Raw genomic sequence first — 7,871 nt, 5'->3', positions numbered from 1 at the left:
GACACCGCCAATAAGCAGGTTTGGAATTACATCATATAAATACCACTCTTTAAGATGAAAATTAACACTTTTAATTTGGACAATTAATGATTTTAACCTGAATATCTATGTTTTCAAATATAGATCTTTTAAACTTTAAAGTTAAAATCAATGGTTTTCAAATTAAAACCCATATATTTCATCATATATATTGAGATATACCTCCTCAAACAATGTTTTTTGCTCTACTGGTAAAGGATTTGGTGTGTGATATTAGTTTTAACTTCAAAACTTGGCATTTTAATATGATAACTAAGCTTTTATTGTTTGGTTTTATGTTTATAATTTTGCGTCATTTTTGGAAGTGTGATTATCAGTTGAGAAATGGTATCTTTACCTTAACAACTTGGTGTTTTAAGAGTTTGATTCATTTGGGTAAATACGGTTTTCAACTTTTTGCCGTGAAGTTCACTAGTTTGAGAACCTAATGTCTAAAATTGAAAACTCATAAGCTTGGCATGAATATATGCGGTGGAGAATATTTGCGGTGGAGCGGTGGAGGAGCCGCGCCTGGTGGGATTTGTTCATAGACGAAGCGAATGATCAAGATTCAAAACAAGATTGGTTATGAAAGATTTTGGGCATTGATTAAGCAGTTAGGACTTAAGAGCATAGAAAAGGACGAGAATCCTGAGCCGTCCTGCAATAATTTCCTTTCTCTCTGTTTGTATTTGTGTTTGTTTTGGGCTTTTATTTAGTGGGTTGGTCTCATGTTATAAGACCGTCTCATATAATAATTTGTGTTTCATTTTTGAAGACATGAATTTTGGACTTTGGAGCATGATAGCACATTTTATTGTAAAACGGATTCAAATAATGCAATAAAAATGAGAGGGTTTTGTTGTATAACTATACTACTTTTAGAAATATATGCGACTGTTGTATGGTGTGACGAATAAAAAGTAATTACTTTATACTCCCTCCCATTCATAATAAACCTCCCCATTTCCTTTTTCGGTTATTCACAATAACCTCCCTATTTCCTTTTTTGGTAAGTGTTTGTGTGGTCCAAATTTAATTGTATGGTGGGGTAGTGTATTTGTGTGGTCCAAATTTAATTATATGGTGGGGTAGTGTGTTTCCTTAATTTTTGTGCCAAAATGAAATGAGAGGTTTATTGTGAATGGGAGGGAGTAATAAATAATATATACTTTATGTTAAAAGTTGTTACATTTAGGTTATCTTTTGTCATAAAATAATATTTTTATAATAAAGTAATCACTTTTGAAATGGTCGCACTATACAAGGTCTGAAAGTGTAATTTATATTGTGAGTAAGCAAAGAAAAATTAAGGATACAAAAATAACTAAACACTTAGCCAAATAATTCAAAGTTTCACTGTTTGCTTTTTGAAGATGCAGCAAGAATTTAAATAACCAAGATTAAATCTCATTAAAGTGAGCTTAACATAATGCAAAACTACCACATGGTATTACAATAAGATTTGAACGAGCAAGTCAAGTTATCAGAGGATTGACTGAAACATCCCCTATCTATAAAAGCTGAAACCTTTAAAAGCTTCATATTGGCTGCAGCATTTTAGGGAAAATTAATCCCACGTTCAAGCCTAAATATTTATTTACCCTCTCTCCTCATTTGGTAATTAATTCCTCTTTCTCCTCTATTATCATGTTTTCAGATTTATTTTAAGCGACTATTTTTAGAGACTATAGTAAATTATGATATGATGATATATGATATAACATGGATATATGATTATGTCGCCTAAAAATAAAATTAAATACAGTCCACATACAAAAATTACATATGCAAAAAAACGATTTAATATTGAAATTAATTACAGTCCAAATATCAATAAATTACATATCCAAAATTATAAATTATAGTCCACTATTACATACCCAAAATTGAAATTTTAGCAACCAAATAACCAAACTAAATATAAAATTACAGTCCAAAAACCAAAATTACATATCCAAAAACCGAATATGAAAATTATTTACAGTCCAAATACAAAAAATTACATACCCAAATAATCCAAAAAAATATAAATAAGCAATCAATATTATATATCCAAAAAATATGTAAATTACAAATACAATCTCTCAGGTTGGTGTATAAAACCATTGACCATTCATCATCGAGATTTGATGAACTAGGTAACGTTAACTATAGGCCGCCTTAGTCAGGGACAATGGGGTGGCACAATAGTTAAGCTGCCAATAGCCATCATTAACAAAAAAATGTACCTTTTTTTGTTGAAATAACTCAACGAACTATTCTTCCATTTCCGGAACTCCGATAACATTAGCTATACAAGAAATAAAAAATTACTTTATCCCAATTAAATTTAATATTTGTTTTTAATTTTTAATTCATATCAAAGTATAGACGAATTAAACGAAATACAATTTAATTAAACATTCTAAGCCATAGTTCAATTTTCATAGTCAAGTTAATAAAATTGTTACTATTATTCTTGGAATTTACAGGTTATTTTTAATTTTTAATTCATATCAAAGTATAGACGAATTAAACGAAATACAATTTAATTAAACATTGTAAGCCATAGTTATACGAAACAAATTTTAGCTACAAATTTGTCAATTTTAATTTATTGTTAAATATGACATACTAATGCAATAAAAACATAAAAAGACGTAAGTTATACGAAACAAATGGGCAAATAGATCCGACTTAGTCAATGATACTTCAGATTGATACTTAGGATGAAAAATTACACAAAAAAAACCCGACATAAAATTATACAAATAAATATCAGCCACATACACTACCCAATTCAATACTAATATACGAAACAAATTGGAAAATAGGTCCAACTTGGCCATTAAAACTTCGGACTGATACTTGAGATGAGCTATCAAACAAACAAACAAAACTTAACATAAAATGACACTAAAAAAAATCAGAACTTGGTTATAACATATTTTTAATCTACTTTCAAACACGCAAATACAAATTAATGTCAGCTACATAAATCATCGCTAATTAAAAAATCTGGAAGTAAATTTTATACTTAATGTTTACACAATCTAATTAAAACGATTGAAAAAGACAACTATATAATCGTATAACATAACTTCAATAATATTTTAATATTTTTTTAATTTTAAAATAATTGTTTTCTGAAAAAAATTATTTGAAAAAAAAAATCCATCGCTAATTAAAAAATCTGGAAATAAATTTTATACTTATTGTTTACACAATCAAATTAAAACGATTTAAAAAGACAACGATATAATCGTATAACATAACAAAATTATTCATTAAACCTTAATAAATAATTATGGAGCAATTCCGATTTTTGGCATAAAAATAAGGAAATTACGTTATTAAACTATTAAACTATTAAAACCATAACTATAATTTAGTCATCATACACTACCCACTTCTTTTTATTCCACCACCCACTACTACATTAACCATTAAAGAAATTAATTATTAAATAAAAATAAAAATAATTGGAAACACTACCTCCATAATCTATCCCACTAATCATTTCCTCCACTACCACCCACATAATACTCAAACTATTAAGTAGTAACTCCTATAAATACCATAAACAAACAAAAATTATACATTCACAAAATCTAACTTCCTTAATACACAAAATCCACGGGTAAAATTCAGTAAAATATTTACAAAAACCAAGAGTAATACTCAGAAAACAGAAATTGCAAAACATGTTAGAAAAGCCAACAAAGAGACTAATTTGCGATATGCGAGCGGGAATTTGTCACTCCTATATTGAAGTAAGGGTGGTGCACCTATAGAAAATAGAAAACTACAACAATCCAGGAAAGGAAGATTACCATAGCATTGAAATGATTTTAGTTGATAAAAATGTAAGTAACTACGTCAAATAATTTATTATTTCAACAACTTTTTATTATTGCATATTTAATTATTATGTGTTACATAAATATGTTTTACAGGGAGGTGTTATTCAAGCAACTATTGGGAAATATTTAGTCAAGAGGTTTGAAGACATTATCAAGGACGATCACTCCTACAAAATTACAAAATTCCAATCCGTAACCAACTTAGGAGATAACATTGATGTACCACATACATGTCAACTACGATTTTCATATTCAACAACGGTGGAGGAGATAGAAATTGAATCAATGCCTACTTATGGATTCAAGTTTGTTAGTTTCAAGGATGTCATTGAAAATAATTTGGATGGACGAGATCTAATAGGTGACTACTTTTCAATATTTACTCTTACTAAATAAGAGTTAACATTTTAAAGAACCTTAAATTTAGTTATCTTAATTGTTATTTTTTGTTTAATTAGATGTTATTGGAAACGTGGTTGAATGTAATGAAATTATGCAAAATAATGACTTCCAAAAAACAAAGGTTGATATTGCAGATCCAAGGTAAGTAATTCCTTTAAAAATATAAGATGAAATGTGAAAATCGTTAATACATACAATTTGACAAATGAAATTATTGGTACAAATTTTAGTCAAGAACAACTACCATTGTGCCTATGGGGGCCTTATGTTGTAGAAGCTAGTAAAATGGCAAGGTCAAAATACTTCAGTACTTTCAGCATTAATCATTGTATTTCATTTCAAATTAATTTACTTTTAGCATTAATCATTGTATTTCATTTCAAATTAATTTACAGCAATTAAATTCAAGCCATTTTATTATGATTGGTTCAGTAAGCTATTTAATTCTACTTAAAATAAGAAGCTGAAAAAACTTGGTTAAGTGGGACAAACAGGCAATGATTGATTAAAATTAAAATAATAAACTAACGAAAAATAATTTTAGTTAAACTGATTCCGACAAAAATACTAATAAATTCAATTAATAAATAATGAAATTAAATATTAGATGACGTAATCAAAGTGAAAAGAGTTGAAGTTTTAAACTCATCCAAATTAAATATTACAATGTAATAAAGTTAAGCAACGTCTTTTATTTAAACCCATTTAATTATAAAAAATAATAATACTAATACTTTAATCTTTAATAATACTCACACCTTGAAAAAAATATAATACATATCAAGTGACTGATGAATTTATTTATTACTAATTTTAATAAACGACTGATGAATTTATTTAATAATATTAACACCTACAAATAATTATATTACATATCGATTCCTCATGTCACCAATTAAAACTAACAAAACAAATTTATAAACAAATAAATTTATAATAATTAATTAATTATAACCCACTATCTTTTTAGCACATGATACAACACCATTACTCTACAAATAAGGCACTACCAATTAACTATCGTATAAAGCTACGTTTTTTTTTGTTTAAATTAAACATCATTTCTTTTAACATCCAACTATTTTTTTTAAAAGATAATTAATAACAAATAATAGTATAATAATTAATTAATGACACCCCACATTCTATTCAGCACACAACACAACACCATGACTCTAAAAATAAGGCACTACTAAGTAACTACCATAGTTAGGTAACTGCCAACAAAAAATATAAATAAGCCTATCAGATCACATAGAAAAGTATTTCTAAAAACTAAAATTTAAAGGTTTGTTAGCAAAAAAATTATTCATGGAAAGAAGAAGTTGTTCCAAATCGGGTGAAAAGAGACGAAATAGTTCAAGTGAACGCAATACACGTAAGTGATTAATGTTGATGTCTATTAATCCATAATTCAATTATTTTGAATAGATTAAATATTATGGTATGATGTTTAATGAAATAATTGATTCTGCAACATTGCTTAATTAATTAATTATTTTAAGCACTATTCACGTCTCCATATGGGAAATAAATTCTTATATGCAATATAAAGGCACAATAATATGAATAGTAAAAACTTTATAAGCTTGAGTCGAGAAACATAGCCTTGTTTGGTCGAAATCTTTATATAATAAACTGAAAAACTTTGTATAATCTTCATATAATCAGCTGAATATATCAAAGCATCCAAGAAAGATCCAAGTATCCAAAGTAAAATTCCATGCTTGAACAAAACCCTACAAAAAGACAATGGTAATAATAGGCTGTTAAATCGTATTACATTGTTAAAAAAAAAAAAACAAATTCAAAGCTTTGTTAAAAAAAAGAAATTATTCATGGAAAGATGAATTCCAAAACGGGTGAAAAGAGACGAAATAGTTCAAGTGAACACAATACAAATGAGTGATTAATGTTTAAGTCTTCTAATCCATAATTCAATTATTTTGAATACAAATTAAATATTATGATAAGATGTTTAATAAAATAATTGATTCTGCAACATTGTTTACTTAATTAATTATTATTAAGCACTATTCATGTCTCCATATGAAATATAAATGTACAACAATATGAACAGTAAAACTTTATAACCTTGAGTAGAGATACTTAGCTTTTTTTGGTCGAAATCTTCATATAATAAACTGAAAATCTTTGAATAATCCGCATTTAATCAGCTGAATGTATCAAAGTATCCAAAGTGAAATTCCATGGTTGAACAAAACACTACAAAAACACAACAGTAATAATAGGCTGTTAAATCGTATTACACTGAATATACAGACAAAGAAAAATAAACACAATAAAAGTAATGAAATAAATGAAACTCGGGTTTGAGTCAGGGTTGAAACCGGGTTCGGGTTCATGTTTGAATTTGGTTTAGGGTTCGGGTCATGGTCGGAGTCGGGTTCAGGTCATGGTCGGAGTCGGGTTCGGGTCATGGTCGGAGTCGGGTTCGGGTCATGGTTGGAGTCGGCGTCGGGTTCGGGTCATGGTCGGAGTCGGCGTCGGGTTCGGGTTCGGGTCATGGTCGGATTCGGGTTCGGGTTTGAGATTGACTTTGGGTTCGGGTTCGGGTTGAGTACGGATTTGGGGCTTAAAATTTATGGGTTTAGGGTTGATTTTTCTGGGTTGAAGGATGAAGGAATTTGAATGATGAATTTCTGGGTTTGATATCCAGAAATTCATCCTCAAACCCAGAAACAAAACTTCAAACCCAGAAATTAAACAACAATCCCAGAAAATTCATCCGCAAAACCCAAAAAAACAGCCCCTTTATGACGAAAATAGAAAAAAAATAAAAAACAAACAACATGCAAATTAATGTATGGATTTAAAGAAATACCCAGAAATTTTTTGATTGCTTTAATTACAAATACAACTCATTCATCACATATAACGAATTTCAATGGTTACTAAGAAAATAATCACAAAAAAATACAACAATTTCGGAAATTATATAAATTATTCATATTCAAAACAGATCTATGAAAACATGATTCATAAATATGAACAAACCAAAAAAAAAAAATAGAGGACAAACATAGCATAAATCAAAGCGTACCAAAGTAAGTCGCTCGAAAACTAACCCGATGACTTTGAAGATCAGCGAATATAAACCCACAAACAACAGTATGACGATATCGAAGACCATATAAAACTCGAAAATTATGAACACTTATGATATATCTTTCAAATTTTGATAAATGATGATGAAACGGTGGAAATATAGTGCAGAATTTGATAAAATATGATTTTAATTGAATGAATTCCGCCGGAAATATAGTGTAGAGAGATAAAAGGGGACGAGTGTGACGGAGTGTAGAGAGATAGAGAGGCGAGTGAGGGACGACGTGTATTTGGGAGGAAAAATAGGTTTTGTGTAATAGGGAGAGGGTATTTATATTATAGGTTAATGGATATTGTATGATTTAATATAGAATAAGGCAGCACCGACCCAATGCAAATAAATAATTGGACATGTTAGTACACCGGTCCAACACAAATAAAAAAATTTGACGGCCCAATTCATCAACATGATTATGGTCAAAATATAATTTAAGATATTTTGGTTATAATTTGGTCAAAAATCGTAATATATCGCTA

At 28.6% G+C, this 7,871-nt stretch overlaps 1 long non-coding RNA gene across 1 annotated transcript; it reads right to left on the bottom strand.

Moving 5' to 3' along the window:
* Nucleotides 1–5,790: 5,790 nt before the first annotated feature.
* On the bottom strand, nucleotides 5,791–7,484 carry LOC141598149 (uncharacterized). The gene is made up of 2 exons (XR_012523273.1): nucleotides 7,330–7,484; nucleotides 5,791–6,491 (listed from the first exon to the last, which is right to left on the bottom strand). It is a non-coding gene; the product is annotated as an uncharacterized LOC141598149 (long non-coding RNA).
* Between the last annotated feature and the right edge of the window lie 387 nt (nucleotides 7,485–7,871).

This window comes from Silene latifolia, chromosome 9, assembly GCF_048544455.1.
Source record: "Silene latifolia isolate original U9 population chromosome 9, ASM4854445v1, whole genome shotgun sequence".
NCBI classification, from domain to species: Eukaryota; Viridiplantae; Streptophyta; class Magnoliopsida; order Caryophyllales; family Caryophyllaceae; genus Silene; species Silene latifolia.
Note: the sequence above shows the minus strand (reverse complement) of the source record. Positions and strands in the feature narration are given on the sequence as shown.